The sequence below is a fragment of the Malaclemys terrapin genome, chromosome 19 (genome assembly GCF_027887155.1).
Source record: "Malaclemys terrapin pileata isolate rMalTer1 chromosome 19, rMalTer1.hap1, whole genome shotgun sequence".
Taxonomy (NCBI): domain Eukaryota; kingdom Metazoa; phylum Chordata; order Testudines; family Emydidae; genus Malaclemys; species Malaclemys terrapin.
Window position 1 is genome coordinate 17,924,965 of NC_071523.1, and position 18,510 is coordinate 17,943,474.

The 18,510-nt window shown below is 42.4% G+C and overlaps 1 protein-coding gene across 1 annotated transcript in view; it reads left to right on the top strand.

Annotated features, from left to right (window-relative positions):
• Positions 1-8,556: 8,556 nt before the first annotated feature.
• PLCH2 (phospholipase C eta 2) overlaps positions 8,557-18,510 on the top strand; it is a 326,258-nt gene continuing 316,304 nt past the window's right edge. Inside the window, exon 1 of the mRNA XM_054009469.1 lies at positions 8,557-8,647. The gene's annotated coding sequence lies outside the window, so the exon portion shown is untranslated. The remainder of the gene's footprint in view (positions 8,648-18,510) is intronic.

Below are 18,510 nucleotides of genomic sequence, written 5' to 3' on the forward strand. Positions count from 1 at the left end.
GTAAATCATGGTCACTATGATTTATTGGACTCTGCAGGGAAAATGTTAAACAAAAAAAACAGCCAGCCTCATGTTACACATTTTGAGGCTGATGGCAGTGTGGACAGTGTGATGTTTCTACAATGTATATCTTACAATCAGGTTCTTTTTCACAAAGGAAATAAAATAGCAATATTTATTCTTTGAAAAACTCATAAACTACAATTATACTTCTTGAAACCTGATATAGCCCTGTTATTTGCCAAACTCTGTTTGTGCTTTTCTTCTGAACAGATTTTAAAATTGATTAAAATGAGATTATAACCTAATGTAAATGTTCCACTTTAAGATTCTGTATTTATTCCATTCGTGGTTCCACATCCATTTGGTGAATGGATAATTTACCAGTTGCAATTCAGGTTACAGTGAAACCTACTGTAATAGTTGCTTATCAAAATTCAAGGGTTTTTTGGGATACTGGAAGTAACAGCTCCTGCACACAGGCAGGACTCAAAGTTCTTACCAGTCCCCTCACCCCTGATGTAATATCAAAACAAGGTGACAATTTGGCACTAAGATACAGTACCACCTGTTGGTGGAGGCACCATCCACGCTAATCACTACATTACACTATAATACACTACGGCTATGCTGCACACCTCTGGCAGAGGCACATAAGGTATATGTAGCTTCATGCCACAGTGAAAAGCAAGCTGTGACCACGGTGTGGTGTGTAGCTACATGTGTCAGTGAAAGGCTCTTGCAGTGGGGAAGGGCTCCAGTGGCTGCCTGCTGCTGGAGCCTTTTCCTAATGCCCCCCCTGCCACAGCCTTTCCACACTGTTGGAGCCTTTCCCTGCAGCAGGGAAAGACTCCAGCAGCGAGAAGACACTACACTGCTAAAAAGTAGCAGTGTAGATGGGGGAGGCATTGCTTGGATAGAGAGAGCAGTGTAAGGTACATACCCAAAGGGTTCAGGTGCCGTTTATACCGATGCAAGGGCGGCATGTAGTGTAAGTATTGTACATGCTGCCATAAGGAGTGTGCAGTGTACATGTATCCTAGTGAAGGTATTCTGTGGGAAAAATCATTTGGTTTAATTAATAATGAATTAACATCTTTAGATACCATCTTTCACCCTGAAGAATCTCAAAGCACTTTACAAACTGTGGCTTTATCTACACTTAAAACACTACAGTGGCACAGCTGCAGCTCAGTGGCTGTGCTGCTCTAGCATGTCAGCGTAGACACTACCTGTGCTGACAGGAGGGGTTCTCCCATTGGCATAGGCAATCTACCTCGCCGAGGGGCGGTAGTTAGCTCGATGCAGGGCTTAATATTTTACAGAGTATTTTCCAGAGCCCCCCACATACCCCCAACATGCTAAAAAATACCACGGGGTTTGAAAATATTTACCGGAGCTCTAGCGCTGTCTATGTGTGGACTTAGGTCAGCTTAACTACTTCGCTCAGGGCTGTGGATTTTTCTCATCCCTAAGCCATGTAGCAGGATCAACCTAATTTTCTAGAGACTAAATATATCTTCCTACTTTATTTTCCACTGCATGCATCCAATGAAGTGGGTTTTAGCCCACGAAAGCTTATGCTCAAATCTAAGGTGCCACAAGTACTCCTCGTTCCTTTTGCTGATGCCGACTAACATGGCTACCACTCTGAAACCTAATTTGCTAGTGTAGACCAGCCCTCAGGCTCCTTCCAGCAAATACACATGGATTTGGCTTTACACTGAGTAGTCCTATAGTATTCAGTGGAAATACTTGTGTGTAAAATTAATTGCTTGTGTGTTTGCAGGACTGAGGCTTTAGCCAACTGAAACACAAAAGGTGCACAGTGATCACATTATTCACCACTGAAATGCAGCCACCCTTGGCATAGAAGGTGATAGCAATTTAACAGCTGATAGTTACAGTATCTAACTGGCCTAAATTGCTGTGTAGTGGATCTCACTGAAATTATATGGGGAATTTTAGGAAGCAGAATGTAATTACTCAGACTGGAATTCTGCCAAGACACTGGAGCTAACTCCCTAACTCTTACGGAAAGTGCCATGTTCACATTTCCAGGTTAATGTTTGAAAAGGTGCATCTGAAAATCTCTGTCACTGGCTATTTTTATACTGAATTGTTGGAAGGTGGGTTCCGAAACTGCAGACATAGCTGGTTGATCATGTCATCCTGGCTTGTTCTGCTTCTTTCCAACTGCTAAAACTAATTGAAGAACGGCAAAAAATATTTTAAATAGAAGGATCTTTGGGACAGTGTCTCTTGTAAAATACCATGCTATGGAACCCCAACTCTGACTGGGGTTCGTGCAACCACGAAGAACTTCTGTGTGCTACCACCAGACAAATCATATGTAATAGTACTTTCCTAATATTCCCAATCTCACTATAAAGGTAAGGTCCACACTGAGAAAAAGTTTGAGAACCCCTTCTCTAAAAGAACAGTAGGTGGGGTACTTGCCTCAAATAATACAATATCTAGGTTGGTCAGTATTTGGCAAACAGCATGGCCTCTCTTTACTGCTCCTCCTGTGCCAGAATAGATCCTTACTGAAGGCAAGAACCATCAGGCACTTATTATCTGAGCCTTTGCATTCTTGGCACGTCACTGCAGTACTGCTAACCCCAAACATTCAAAACAATGAGTCTGCACCCCAAAAACCCTGAGATTGGTTTAAAAATTATGATCCTTTTAAATAGTACATCTGGGGTTCTTTTTATTTATGCTCTGGTTTCGGAGCCTTTAGGCTGCCCTCGTGTCGCATTTCCAATTTTTGTCTGCAACCACGAAGACTAGAAATGTAATTTTTTTTTTTAAATGGAAGCTGAGACTCCCAGGCAATCTCCTGATATCAACAGCTGGGTTTTTAAGAAAAACACCAAATATTTCAAGACTCGTAATAAAATCGTGAGACTTGGCAACACCATAACAATAATTCCTAACATTTTAAACACTCGACAAACAATGTTCCAAATTCATCCCTGGTCTAGTTCTAGTGTGATGAATTTGGTCCCTCATCAATTTAATCCTCATACCATCTCTGAGAGGTGTATGTACCTTGTGCAATACTTTCCTCCAGCAACGAAAGGGTTAATTATCTCTTGACTCAGTTGCACATGGGTATGTTAGAACACTAGGCGTCTAATGGGCCTAGGGACAGACATACAATGATAGGTTGTTAGCTAACATCCTAGCATTCAGTTGGGTCTGACTGAAGCTGGAGACTGCTATAATGACAAGCTACCAGAGAAAGGGTCGGGGGGTTGCTTAGAGTGCTGTGTTTCTCTCTCCTAGTCCCTTTTTCTGTCTTATATAATATGTGCCATTTATTAAAGAAATCTTGAGTGAAAGCTGTTAGTGATCTTTGTAAAAGTAGGTGGGTTTCATTCACTCTCAGTTCGACAGATGGGGAGGCTGAGGCAGGGCTCCTAGTCATGACTATGGCTTCTAGATGCTACAGTAATACATATACTTAATTAAGTGACTTCCCCCCAAAGAATCAGTGTGAAAGCTGGAATTATGGCCCACGAATTCCTGGCTCCTACTCATTTGATCAGACTCTCAGAGACACATCTCTCCCAGAGTCTATAAAACTGAGAAGAACTGCAGGCTGCTGAAGGGCATCTTTTCATCTCTTACTCAGAATTTTGCTTTTCTTGTGAATTGAAGTTGAGCTCACATAATATTAGGTAATTGTTGGTGAGTTTTTGCTTTTGGTCAGTGACCTTAATTCTTTTTAAAGATAGTACTCAAAAGAGTAGAGGGAGAGAAAGAAAAATGTACATAACAGCGGCACATGAAGGCTGATATTTCTTACAGTCTATTATGTATTCATTAATTCAGCTCATAAGGGACCTTAATCTTCACACTTCTGCGTAAAGTGGCTAGCATTTAGCTGGTGCTATATCAAAAAAATATATTTGACATTTTATATTATTACAGTGCCTAAAAGTCCCAGTCAGGAATATGCAGGTTGCTGCTGTAGGTTTTGTGTGTGTATATGTTTGGTGTGTTCTCTGCATCAGTCACTCAGCTTTAAGGGTGAACTCATTAATGTTTATTTCACTAATTGTGAAAATGTATGTTAACTGTAACATCATGCTCAGACCTAAGGACCTGATCTCGCAAAGACTTATATGGGTGCTTAACTTTATATGAGTGATCCCATCAGGACAGTGGATTTAATCAAGTTAAGCTCATTTGTAAGCCTTTGAAGAATCAGGGCCCTTTCTAAGCAGTTTGGTACTTTACTAAATATAAATTGTGTACTCCAGTTAGAGTAATGTGAATCACCCATGTCTGAAGGGCAATTCCAGCACTTTTTTTTAAAGTGAGTTTATAACCCAGAATAGCTCCTTCATTAGGCTCAGACAGCTGCCACGTGTGCCCTTAAGAAACAATGATCTCTGGTTCAATTACAAATTCAACCATTGGCTTGTGCCTTCTGTGAGATCGCTGTGCTGCACTTACTGTAGGAGTGAACCTGAGCAAAACTTTTATTTCACATCAGATTCCTACAAAGTCATGTTTTTTACATGTTTAAACTGAGTTTCACTTTTGGGTTTGAGCCTCCTGTTTCACAGTCCTCCATAATCAATATTGTCTTGTAGGTGACAGGAGAAAAAGGAGCGGAGCAGCAGATCTTAAAAAGCAAATGAAGACGGTCATCTGAGAATTGTTTGGGCCACTTAGAAGTGGGATTGTTAAAGCACTTATCAAAATATACTGTATGCAACTTTTCCTGCACTGAGGCTAATGGAGGGCTCTAGCTCTTTTGCCATCTTTGATTTTTACTGGACCCATTATTCTTAATTTGTTGACTTCCAGCATTGTGGACTGTTATACAGCTGCTGAGTTCCACCCTAGAAGAGGTTGTATTTGTGATGGGTGAAGTCTCTAGGGTATATAATAATACTTAAATGTTACAATGCTTTTCATCAGTAGATCTCAAAGTACTTTACAATGGAGGTCAATATCAATATTCCCATTTTACAGATGGGGAAACCGAGGCAGGGAGAGACAAAGTAACTTGCCCAAGGTCACCCAGTAGTCCATTGGCAGAGCCAGGAATAGAACCTGTGGCTACTGAATACCAGTTGAGTGGCCAAATAGGCTAGATCTTGCTGCCATTGCAGGATTGGGCTATAGTTTATACAGTGTTTTGGAATCCTTACTGTATAAATGTAAAGCGATGATGTTATAAAGAACATGAAGATCTGAGTATTGACAGTTTTACTTTAATATAAAAAAAACCTGTGCACTGAGAGAAAAACAGGATTAATCCATATCTGCAGTACAGGGGACTTGTTTAACCTCCCAGTTAATTAATATTTGTACTGTGCTCTAAAGAGATGAAGTGCTGTGTGAGGGCTAAGTACTGTAATTTTGTTAAAAAATAAAGGATGGCAACATTCTAGAGCTGCCTAGGGGGCAGCATTGTCTTGTAATGTACTTTCCTAAGTTGCCTTAAAAATGAAAAATTGCTACAACAAATAGCCCATCACTTGAAATGCACACAACTTCCGAATGCTTCCTAAACAAAGATATGTTGGGGAATGTAACCAGGTGTAGCTTTTATATTGCATCAACAGTTTAAATATGGACAGGTTTGGGAGGAGGACATTTAACAGAAATGTTTCCATTCCCTCATCTGTTCCTATCTTAAGATCTTCTCTTATGCAGAAAGGAATAAGAATGTGAATATTTTACAACTTTTAACACAAAAGGAAGATGCAATTGTTATGGGGGAATCTGGAGATTTCTTCCTAGAAATCATGGATTTGAGCCGTAGGAAGGAATTGAGGTCTCTATAACTTAGAGCCAGGTTGTGTGACTCCGTTGTACCACTGGTGAGCACTTATTTGCATGACTAGTCCCCTAGCTTCAGTGGGGGCTACTCATGCAAGTAACTCCTCCCCAGTGGGAGTAAGCAGTTAATGCCCTGACCCTTAGTTCATAAACCCAGTAAAAATGTACTAACAAACATGTAGTCACTCAGGTTGAAATATTAAGTGCTCAAATTTCAGAAAATATTTAAAGTTAAAGCAAACTTGCGTGCAGGTTGCAGGACGGGGCCACTAGTTAAGATGCGACATGGCGAGGTCACTGAATGGTCCTCTCAGAAGCACTCTAGATACCCAGTTAATGAAAGAACATATCCTTGTGGGTCGCCTCCTGCTCTCGCCCGCCTATTTATTCTCTGCCTCATTTTGTTTCTTGCTGTCCTTCCTATCACAGTAGCCCCGACTCTCTCCGCTCTCATGAGAGGCTGGCAAAGGAATGGAAAAGCAGATTCTCTCTCTACCTCCCTGAGGGCAAATGACAGGCTGCAGGGGTCAATCCAAACTCCAGCTTGTTTTCCTCTCTGCTTATTTCTCATCACTGCTCTTTTCTTCTCTAGGAGAGCTGTGGGAGTGCAACTGTGCAGCTGTTCTTCTCTTGTAAAACTGGCCTTTCCAACAGAAAGGTCTATCAGTGTCAACTTACATACTGGTTTATAGGTATGGATTCATAGCCCCAGTGGGGCAAATAGCTTGGAATGTGATGGTTGACTTATCAATTGTGTTTGCCCCCTTCCCCCGCATTTGGAAAAATAATTACTTTGAAACAGAAGTCATTGTAATAAAATGGGTTAGTAATTAATTGTCTTTTGGTAGCAATGTGAATGAATGGCACAAGTTAGTTCTGGTTCTAAAGTTATACAGGATTTGGCTTTGGTGTTCTGTTTGCAGTCTACTGACATGCAGTCACATCAATCTATATTTGCAAAGGTTATTGTCTTCTGATTCATATTTTGCATGCTGCAGAAGCTGATATTGGACCAAATTCTGCTCTTGGGTGCCCCATGTATCCCTGTGGACCTCACTGAGTTTCTATGGGTCAACTGAGAACAGAATTTGGCCCAGTGTGTGTTGCAACATTGACAGGGTCTGGTGAAGTACACATTAGGAGACTGTAATTGGTCAAATTCCAGTCATCTCTGTGAGTGGGCTCATGTCCCAACCCCCCCCCCCCCCGACTGATGGGTGACTGTAGGGCATAAATCTTGCACTCTGAACCCTACAGAGAAGGTTGGCTGGGGTGGGATTGGGAATACTGTCTGCATGTTTCCGGATCAGATGTCCCGTGACCTGCCTATCCCATGTGTCTCACAAATTCCTTCCCCTGGCAGGATTACACTGTGCGCTGGAAGATGTAGAATAGGGAGTGGTGGCTGATCTGAATATGGGCCCACATTAGTGCCACTTATGTGTGTCTAGGCCAGCATATATCTAGCATACCGTAGTGGGAATTGCAGTGAGAAAAGGCTGAAGCTAGAGTGAGATACATATACTGCCTTTACAAAAGATACTGAAGCATATTGCTTTTTCTTAGTTGCACACAGAATAGTTTACTCCTATTGCGCTAGAGGAAATAAAATGTGGTGTTGCACGTGAGACCTAGGGCTTGTCTACACTCCTGCTTAAGTGGTGTGAAAAAGCCACCCCCAATAGCTCCGCAAGGTATGTCGATCTAAGTGATGTCCACACCAGTGCTCAGTCGGCGAGAGAGGCTCTCCCGCTGACATAGCTTCCGCCTCTCGTTAAGGTGGAGTAATTATGCTGATGGGAGAGCGCTCTTCCGTCAGCAGAACCGGTCTTCACCAGACGTGCTACAGGGGCACAGCTGCATTGGTGATGTAGCGCGGTAGTATAGAGTAGCCCCTAGTATATTCCAAACATCAACTGCTGATCTGCTCGAAAGCAGCCTGGCTATTCTGAATATTACAGAATTGAAATTGCCACAGCAGATCACAGCCCTAGCCCATCATATATCCTCCCTCCAGCAGTGAAGATTGTCTGATGCTGCAGTGGAAGGTGAAAACCCCTTGAATGCACTTGGCTAATTGTTTTGTATTATGTGTGGTGGGGGGAACAGTTCCTTCCTGACCTGCAAGGTGATCATTTTATGCCTGGAAGCATAAGAGTGATTTTGTTAACCCTCCCTTTGCACTTACTCTGTAACTGCAAATATTGATCAGAAAACTATTTAGACCCTCTAAAATTCTACCACAATATAGGACTCAAAATTGTCAAGACTGAAACTCTTTGCAGACCTGATCACTGCTATTACCTACAACAGACACGATAAGGGATTTATTCCACTAGCAGCTATACAAGGAAGTCCTAAATGTAAAACAAATGCAGAAAACGCTAATGATTAACTTGTTCTCCCATGTGTTGCCTGAGTGTGCATTATTAAATATGGTTTTATCTCCATGGGCTTGTTAATGTGGAAGAGGCTTGGAGTGCAATATTCAAACATGGCAACAAACAGATGTTTCAATTTCCAACCTGAAGAACAGGTTCCCCTGATATAAAAGGGGCTTAACGTCTGTCCAAGACTGTTACCACCCTCTGCTTCCCTTTGCCTCCTCCCACTCTGAACTTGTTACCCTGGAGCTGAACTGTTTGAACAAGGACTGTAAGAGTTGCTTTGTGATCAGTGAGCTGAGAGCCTTTACCATGTAAAATGCAGGGGAGGAGCCTTTAGCTTCAGATTGTGCTGAATTTTTTTTGTTTGTTATACATATGAAAGACTCCGGATACACAATGCAGAGAGGCTGGAACAGAACTGACTCTGCACAGTCCAGAGAAAAGAGATAAAGGTGTGTTCTTTATTTTTCTCTCCTGTCCCCTCTCCCCAAGCCTAGATTCTTTTCTTTGTACTTCTAACACTTTTTCAGTTCTCTGGTGTGAGAGGTTAGTTCAAAACTTCTAACAAGCTGCAGCAGGAATATCGATAGCTTTATGGTTGCAACAGAACTCGCTAATTCTGTTGGCCTCTGCTGTTACCTAAGGAAAATAGCATGGAAAAGCATCCAGTTTGGATGCTAAATGTATGTTTGTATATGCTTTTTCTTGCTAGGAAATGCGTTAAGCTTTGGATTGGGGTCAGCCCTAGGCTTCAAACTTTTCTAGCCACATAGGAAGGATGGGGACTGCACTTGTGTATAGACCAAAATAATATCAGCAGGTGGTGTGGTTTTTTTTATTGGGCAACTTTTTCCAACAAGGAGATTTGGTGCACTCATTTCTTCTAAATGACAATCCCAGGCACTTCGGAGCACTGAGCTCATGCAAAGGCTGTGAGTCTAATGGGAGGTGGACTTGCAAAGGGAAAAGTTGATCATAAAAAGACCAAGTAGCAGCTAGATAAAAGCAAACAAACAAGCCAATCTGCCTCTGTGACTGAGCAGTAAATGAAACTCGACATGGAAATCAGTGCCTCCATCACGTCTTTTCCCTTTTGCCTTTGACCAGCATGTCGTATAACACGGCGAAGGAATTCCCAGTTACAGTCCAATGCCAAGGATGCAAGTAGGATGCTGGAGACATGACAAAAGCAGGGAGAGGTAAACTCCAGTGTTCTGTGTGTCCCGGAGATGAGCTCAAGTTGTGAAGTTTGGATGTGGCTCTTGAGCATGTCCAAAGTTCTATAGCGTTCAGCTGTAAAAATGCACAGATCGGGGTTTGGATTCACGGCAAAGGCTGCAAATGTTGGACTCCCAGATTTTTGTGGGGGGCCCTCTGTAGTATCTAGCTGTAATTCCATGTAACTGTTGGAGAGAAAGTGGTCAAAGTTTATCTATTAAGAGAGAACGTCTTTGCTTGGTGGCGTTGCGGGGTGTGTGTGTGTGTGTGTGTGTCCGCACCCTGGGTACCATTCCTGTTTTTTGTTGTTGTTGATTGTGTACAGGAGTGAGGGACGGTTGGGGACTGTTTGATCAGATAAAGGACAAGAATTTTATCCATTATGAGAGGAGGTCAGTGGCTGCAAATGAAGTATGCTGATTATGTAAACACAAGAGAGTCTGAACAGAGTCTCAATTCACAACCCCGCCAGAGCTGCATTCTAGTAGTGACCTCAACACCAATGTGTGGAGAGCAGAACATCTGCCTGTGCATAAATGTCTCCTCTTTGCTAACTCACTTCACAGCTCTTTGCTAAGAGAGAGAGAGAGTGAGTGTGTGCGTGCTTGTGCTACCCGGGCTTGCCTGTTCCTGAGGGCTGGTGTGATGCAGGAGAGAAGGATCGGATTCAATGAGAATTTGAGACTTTAGTCCAACTATGTGTGGGCTTTTGTGCTTTATTTAATAAACCAGCAGGTTCCCCAGACCCTCTTATCTCGCTGTCAGACACATATCTGCCTTACATTTGCATGATCGTGAAACAGGCCTGTATAGCTGAAACTGAAAGCATTAAGTGGCTTCCCGGCCACTCACAGATTGTGTTGGAGAAGGATCAGCTGCTGTCATGTATTGAAATTCTTTGGCCTGCTTATGCAGGTGTCAGATTAAATGATCAGAATGGTCCCTTGTGACCCAGTCTGTCCTGTTTACTAGAAAAGGATTTTAAGTGAGTTTTGTGCTAATGAAAGGTGTTGCATTGGGGGCCCTAGAGGGTAATGCCCTCTGCTTAGCCCCAGGACAAGTGCAGTGGCAGTACAAGATTGCCTCTGTACTGCTGTCAGTGTGCTTCACTCCTGCCCTGCAGGAATCACTGATCCTGTTTCATTCAATCCTTGGTACCTCTGCTGATCCTGCTAAGAAGAGTTTGTAAAAAGAAGAACAGGAGTACTTGTGGCACCTTAGAGACTAACAAATTTATTAGAGCATAAGCTTTCGTGGACTACAGCCCACTTCTTCGGATGCATATAGAATGGAACATATAATGAGGAGATATATATACACACATACAGAGAGCATAAACAGGTGGGAGTTGTCTTACTAACTCTGAGAGGCCAATTAATTAAGAGAAAAAAAAAAACTTTTGAAGTGATAATCAAGCTAGCCGAGTACAGACAGTGTGATAAGAAGTGTGAGAGTACTTACAAGGGGAGATAGTCAACGTTTGTAATGGCTCAGCCATTCCCAGTCCTTATTCAAACCGGAGTTGATTGTGTCTAGTTTGCATATCAATTCTAGCTCTGCAGTCTCTCTTTGGAGTCTGTTTTTGAAGTTTTTCTGTTGTAATATAGCCACCCGCAGGTCTGTCACTGAATGACCAGACAGGTTAAAGTGTTCTCCCACTGGTTTTTGAGTATTTTGATTCCTGATGTCAGATTTGTGTCCATTAATTCTTTTGCGTAGAGACTGTCCGGTTTGGCCAATGTACATGGCAGAGGGGCATTGCTGGCACATGATGGCATAGATCACATTGGTAGATGTGCAGGTGAACGAGCCCCTGATGGTATGGCTGATGTGATTAGGTCCTATGATGATGTCACTTGAATAGATATGTGGACAGAGTTGGCATCGGGGTTTGTTACAAGGATAGGTTCCTGGGTTAGTGGTTTTGTTCAGTGATGTGTGGTTGCTGGTGAGTATTTGCTTTAGGTTGGGGGGTTGTCTGTAAGCGAGGACAGGTCTGTCTCCCAAGATCTGTGAGAGTAAAGGATCATCTTTCAGGATAGGTTGTAGATCTCTGATGATGCGCTGGAGAGGTTTTAGTTGGGGGCTGAAGGTGACAGCTAGTGGTGTTCTGTTATTTTCTTTGTTGGGCCTGTCTTGTAGGAGGTGACTTCTGGGTACTCGTCTGGCTCTGTCAATCTGTTTTTTCACTTCAGCAGGTGGGTATTGTAGTTTTAAGAATGCTTGATAGAGATCTTGTAGGTGCTTGTCTCTATCCGAGGGATTGGAGCAAATGCGGTTATATCTTAGAAGAGTTTGTGGTACTGGTGGCTGTTATGATACCTGGCTACTAGAAACTGGATTGAGACCCACCAAACTCCTTTCACATAGGCCACCAAGCAGCCTTCAGTCATTCCTAGCTTTGGGGTCACTTGTGTGATGAGTTTGAAACCATGACCGAAGCTGTCTGATCTACTCCCACGCTACTGAGCCATTAAATCTGCCTCTGCCACCTGGAAAGACTTCTGCCTTCCTCTGAAGTATTGTTCTGGCTCCCTTGTACTGAAAGTCTGGTCTGGTCATTCCAGACTCATCACAGACTGTGTGAGCATTGCTACCGAGAGCCCTTTCCACAACACAGGCTTGTTGATAGCAGCCACAAATCAGCAAAAGCCAGCGGCAAACGCACTTCCCTCCCCTCACCCCGCATTGCTGCTTTCTTTTTCTTCAGACATGCATCTGTGCCAGGGCTTCCTGAAACTGATCCACCTCTGGCTTGTTGTAAAGGCTTCCTAACGTTTTCCCAGACTTGCCCATCGCAGGTTTGTCGGGTCAGACAGGGTGTGTGTGAATTTCTAACTCAAGCAAACCAGTGAAAACACCGCCTGCCAGCTACTTCTGCTGTATCCCTTTCAAATTGTTTTAAAGCTACCTAGTACTTTTCAAAGGGTTTTTTTATGAGTGCAGAACAGCAAGAGAGGTGAAAGGCTGGAGAGCTTTTATAAAAGGGCCTTTTCTTCTTTCTAAGACTACATGAGATACTGTATGTATGTTCCTTTGTAAGGTTCTGCTTTATCTCTTTCACAAGGCCATGGAGGCACTCCTCTCCCGGCCTAGCAAGAGATAATTAAAATTGCTTTGATTATGGTGTTCGCTTGATTTAAACTGAAATTTGCAAAGCACTCGACTCCTAAATACAATCCACGGGAACTATCCTGTCTGCAAATGCCATTGGAATCTGGTTATGGATGCAAATAAGATAGTTAATAGCCCAGACTGGAGCATATGGCTGTAGTAGTAATATCTGGGTGTGTTAAGCAGGAAGTGGATGAACAGCCCTTCTGTAAAGATATTCTCCTTGAGTTTTCTGAGCCTGCCTGAAACTTACTGCAGTTTGTGGGGTGTCTAGCATAGAGTGTGATGTGTCCAATTAATGAACATGAAATTAGATATCAGAGGGGTAGCCGTGTTAGTCTGAATCTGTAAAAAGCAACAGAGGGTTCTGTGGCACCTTTAAGACTAACAGAAGTATTGGGAGCATAAGCTTTCGTGGGTAAGAACCTCACTTCTGAAGAACCTTGCATCTGAAGAAGTGAGGTTTTTACCCACGAAAGCTTATGCTCCCAATACTTCTGTCAGTCTTAAAGGTGCCACAGGACCCTCTGTTGCTTATGAAATTAGATGAATAGAAACACTCTACCAAGAGACTCTTGGATTGGTATTAAATCCCTTCGAGACAGGCACTATCAGCAGTTTAGTTTTCTCTATTTTATTGTGTTGTTCTGAAATGACACATGGGCCAGTCCAGAGTGAGCCCAATTGATTCTCAAGGGTTTTGCTGCTGAGAGCGATGGCAGGGTATTCAGCTGTGGAAGTGCAAGGGAGATTATTTCATGTGATGTAATTAATGACCAGTGTGGGCCAGAGTCTCTTCTGAACTATACCAGTGTAAATCTGGAGTTACTTCAGTGGAATTATTTTGATTTTATACCAGGGTGGCAGAGGGCAAAGTCTAGGCGTGCATACTTAATTTAGTTGATGACAAAGGCAGATTGTAATCACCTTTACACTTGTACTGTACAGTCCCCTTGAATGAAGTGGGGCTGCCTGGCGTAACAGAGGGCAGAATTGGTGTCACAGAGTCTCCCTGGCATCTGGAGTGCTCCCCGTCACAAACCAGGGGCTTGATTCTCTATTGTCCTGCACCCAGTATCAGTGCAAGAGTGGGTGTAAAGGGCTTCCATTCTGATTTGGAAACATTCCACATCCACCTTGTGAGTAGGGACCTGGAGACTCAGTCCCTAGATTGCAGGGCCTGGTGGTTTCCACACAGTATATTTTGGCAACCCTTGTTTTCAGGCCCAACCTCAGATTTGAGGCCCTGTGTGAAGACAGAAGTACTTGGGCTCCAGGCAGCCAACTGTAAGTGGCGCTTTGATGGGGGACAATTATATGCTCATCACAGGAACTCTTAGAGGGTTTGGTAGGGCGTACTGGGGTCTTGATTGGGAGTGCTTATCACTTGGGAGGGGAAGTGCTGGCTCCCCAAGCTTTTCAAGGGGGTGTGGGAAGGTGTTTGTGGCATGTTAATACCTGGGGAAGATTGTGGATACATGATGGGAGGGAAAGGCTAGCCAAGAGGGCTACCCAAAAATGACACTCTATGACAAGGTGGCCTTCTCCTTTAAGGCCCAGAAGCCAGGTGCCAGCCAGCCCTGTTCAATTAGCTTCACTCCATCAAACCTGGGCATGATGTGGGTCTCGAAGTTTCCTAGTGTGGCCTGCCTTCTGAGGGTCTGTGTTCTCGTCTGCAAGCTCTTTGGGGGCAGGAACTGTCTCTCTGACTGTGTAGAGCATGTTGTGAGAATAGTAATATATGCTTAAGGCTGGTCTGTGAGTGTGACTGTGTCTGTACTGAGAGGAAACTCAGTGCATCTGTGTGTTTCTTTGTAGTAAAATGTGTTTTCATAATCTCAAAGCCTCTTTCTTTTGTACAGTTTAAACCCCAGTTCCCTGTGTCTAATGGGGGTATGCTGGGGGCAGAATGGGGGGCTGTGTGCAATTCTAGAAGGGGACTGGAGTCAGAGGGAACAAGCCTCGTTTTTCTTTACAGCTTTAAGAGTAACATTATGTATTCAACCTAAATATAATTGATTTTTGTAATAGCGAAAGGTGCCTTGGTTACTGTAGCTGGAGGGCAGAAGTTATTTACAGAGTTATGCCGGCTCCGCTTTTCTGTTTGCTCTCTTATGCAGTCACAAATGCATATTTACCAAGACAACCCCTGCCTCACCTGGTGATAGCAAGGAAGCTACTGCCTTCAGGAGATAGGAGGAGGAACTGTGCTGACACGTCTGTCTTGCAGTCGGCATGCAGGCAAAAACCCCATTGGCTTCACTGGTGTGCAGGAGATTGCAGAGGGGAAAAGTTATGCTCTTGTATGTTTAAGATTTTTCCTTGTGTCTATGTATATGTGTGTGTTTTATTTATAAATTAAAATCCTTTCTTTATTTCTTGCAAAATACCTCATCTGGAGGCTACAAAGCGAGGGTGGATCTGTACTTACAGCCTTAGAATATTTGTGGGTGTGAACTGCTACAGTACGCAGGTTGGGCTGTGAATTATGGGAAGGGTCTAGGTTCATTCCATCCTAAACATCTGTTTCTCTTTTCCTGTGTGATGAAAATAGAAATATTAATTGCACGGGGTTGATGCCAAAGCTTCATAGCATTCTGTAGCCTGGTCACAGTCCGTGCTGCCTTTATCCATCTCCATCAGCATTCCTGCCCTTCTCTGTCTTGGAAGGCAGAGCACCTAAAGGATATGTAGGATATGCCTGCACGTGTAAGAAGTTTTGCATCTGAAGTAGGATGCATTGCCATTTTTGGAATAAATGAATAGCTTATTCCTGACTCCTAATGGAGCAGAAGGAATCTGCTGTTGTTTTAGATATAAGAAATATTTCTGCTATTTAGAACTGTATCTCTTCAAAGCACTTTACTAACCAAATCTAATACTCATAATAGCCCCTGTGAGGCAGGTCAGTATTATTACCCCCCATTTTACAGATGTGGAAACTGTCACAGAGATTAAGTGACTTGCCCAAGGCAATAGATGGAGTCAATGTCATGATTAGAACTTGGAAGTGTTCAGGCCCATAGACCACATCTCTCTAATAGTCCTAAAGCCTGGACAGCATCTACCTATGGCATGAACCATTTGGAAAATCTAGTTTATTACCTGTTAACATTTGAATTTCATATTCCCTTAGCAGTAAATGGTGCCTAGGTTGATAGCTGAAGCAGGTTAGGTGTGGTCTAGTGTGTGGAGCACAAGAGGAGACTGATTTCTACACTCAGCTCCATTTGCCATGTGGCCTTGTACAAGCTACTGTAACTCTTTGACTTGGTTATCGTACTAGTAAATGAGAAGCAATACTTCTCCACACGTTCTCTGTAAAGTGCCCTCAGATCTGTGGAGAAAAAAGCAATGTAACTGCAAAACTGGATTATTATTAATTGGCTTCTTGGTGTGGGAAGAACCTGTAATATTTGCTCTAATCAGATTGTACCAGATGTCTCTCTAGCTTACTCCGTGAAATCATTTTGATCGGTGTTTATAAATCTGTAAGTAATGTTTACTGATTTATATTACTTTTTATGTATTTTTACTGGCATATGGAATAGCATTCCTGCTGTACTTACTGTCATCTTTTCAGTTTACTAAGATTTTGCTCGAGCTTGTTATCCATCATGGTAAAAGGCAGATAAATAAATACTGCAGCTATTTGCCATAAATACAGTTTTTGTAGAATGCAGTGGCAGAGAGGACTTATGAAAGAAACAGTTTTAAACTGCCTGTTCCAGCATTTGCCTCTCCCAAGTGCTCAAAAATCGTGAGTCAGATTCCCCGAAAACTTAGATTGCCTTGAAGGTGACACCCCCTTTTGCCCCTAAACTTCTGCAAGCCAAAAAAGGGGAAATTAATCCTCTTTTAAAAGAACAAACCCTTCACCAAGTAAAGTTTTGATCTTAAAAGTGCTAGAGACTCCATTAAAACCATTATGGACTCTGCTTTTGCTATTGAGTTTACAGTATGTGGAAGGCATTCAGACAGAAACTACACTGATGGCAGCAGAATAAAACCCTAAAACAGGTTAAAAAATGGTCTTTTTAATTGAGTTTTAATCTTAGGTCATACTTTCACGCTTTTCTCTGAAACCAGGAGGGCTTGAAACTTCTTAAAATGAAAGCTGAGATTCTCACCTAGTAATTTGTCTCCAGGAACTGGGGCTTTAAATAAAACCACCACATGCCATAAGACTTGCAATAAAATCACGAGAGTTGCAACACTGGCTTAGCTGAAAAATCCATGAAGTGACATGCTAAAGTAGGGAACAATGGAAGGTATTAATCCTGCTCACTGTGTCAAACAGAAGATTTGGAAGGATCATCTGAGCTGATGCTAGAGAATCCCTTTCAAAGGCTGTGTCTAAACACAGAAGCTACACCAATTTAAGAAGTGATCTGCGCACAAATGTGCACTGAAATAATGAACCCAGTGCAATCCCCGTATGTACACACTTATATTAGGCTATGTCTACACTGCGTACCTTACAATGGTGCGGCTGTGCCACATGCTGGTGTGCCGTTGTAAGGTGCGCAGTGTAGCTGCCCTTTGTCGCTGGAAGAAAGCTATAAGTCATAAACAGCTATAAGCAAGGTGTAAATCAGTAAGATGTAATTAAACCAGTGTTAAAAATGCACCTTTAGTTATGCTATGTCTACATTACAAATTACTTCAATATAACTTATGTTGCTCAGGGATGTGAATAATCCACACCCTTGAGCGACATAAATTACTCAGACCTTAGTGCCGGTGTAGACAGCACTATACCAGTAGGAGAGCTTCTCCCACCAACATAGCTACTGCCTCTCACGAAGGTAAGAGTTATTAAGCCACATAATTAAATTATTAAGCTGTGCTGCTGTAAATGTAGTACAGACATAGCCTTAAACTGAGGCAGGTTTGTGTGTGTGTGTGTGGTCTGGGCCTAAGATACATGCAAGGGACTTTCTCAGACCTGACAGGTTTCAGAGTAACAGCCGTGTTAGTCTGTATCCGCAAAAAGAAGAACAGGAGTACTTGTGGCACCTTAGAGACTAACAAATTTATTAGAGCATAAGCTTTCGTGGACTACAGCCCAAGAAGTGCTTATGCTCTAATAAATTTGTTAGTCTCTAAGGTGCCACAAGTACTCCTGTTCTTCTTTTTTCTCAGACCTGGTGATTGTTGGGGATCTGGTCATTTCTTTCTGTGTGAAATTCCTCCCCAGGTCAGGGGGCCAGCACAAGGCCTAGGTGCTAATTAATTCTCACTTATGGTTTAAAGAGTCTCATGCTGGCTCTCTGCACAGACTTGGTGAATTTCACCCTCAGTACAGAGTTTCTTGTTTTTCAAAGATTGCATCATTGTGGAAAGTGGCCATAATATCTCATAGAAAGAGCCTTGTTGCCACTGAAGACATTGTCTCTTACCAAACGTCTCTCTGTTTTTATCATTGATTCACTAAACAGGTCTTTAAATATATTTAATTTAAATTCCAATTACATCTCTACCACTCAGTCAAAATAGCTTGTTTTAAAAGAAAATGATGGAAGTCTGGAAACTTGTTATGTGATAATGCTATAATTGTGTACCATATATAGATAGAGTACTGTTTGTTCCTTCTTCTGTACTCAAGCCAGACATAATAATAAAACAAAAACAATTTGCAGAGAGAAAAACTTCTCTCCTCTGTTTAAAAACCTGGACTGACCAGAAATCATTTGGATTCCAGTGATGGAAAATAATCAGGAAACAAAGCACTGATCTTAAAATTCCTGTAATTCAGTTTAGATAATGCCAGGCAAACAGAATCTTCCCTGACATTGTTATTGTAAAGCATTATAATTTGGATCAGACACGGCTTGTGTATGTGTTTTCTTTTTTTATAATGATCTCCTTTGCCATTTGATGATATAGTCCTTTCTCAGTTTATTTTGGAATGAGTGCACAAGTTTGTCCTGAAGAGCAAATGTCATATTTAAACAACTGGCAAATAGGTTTAGGAGAACTG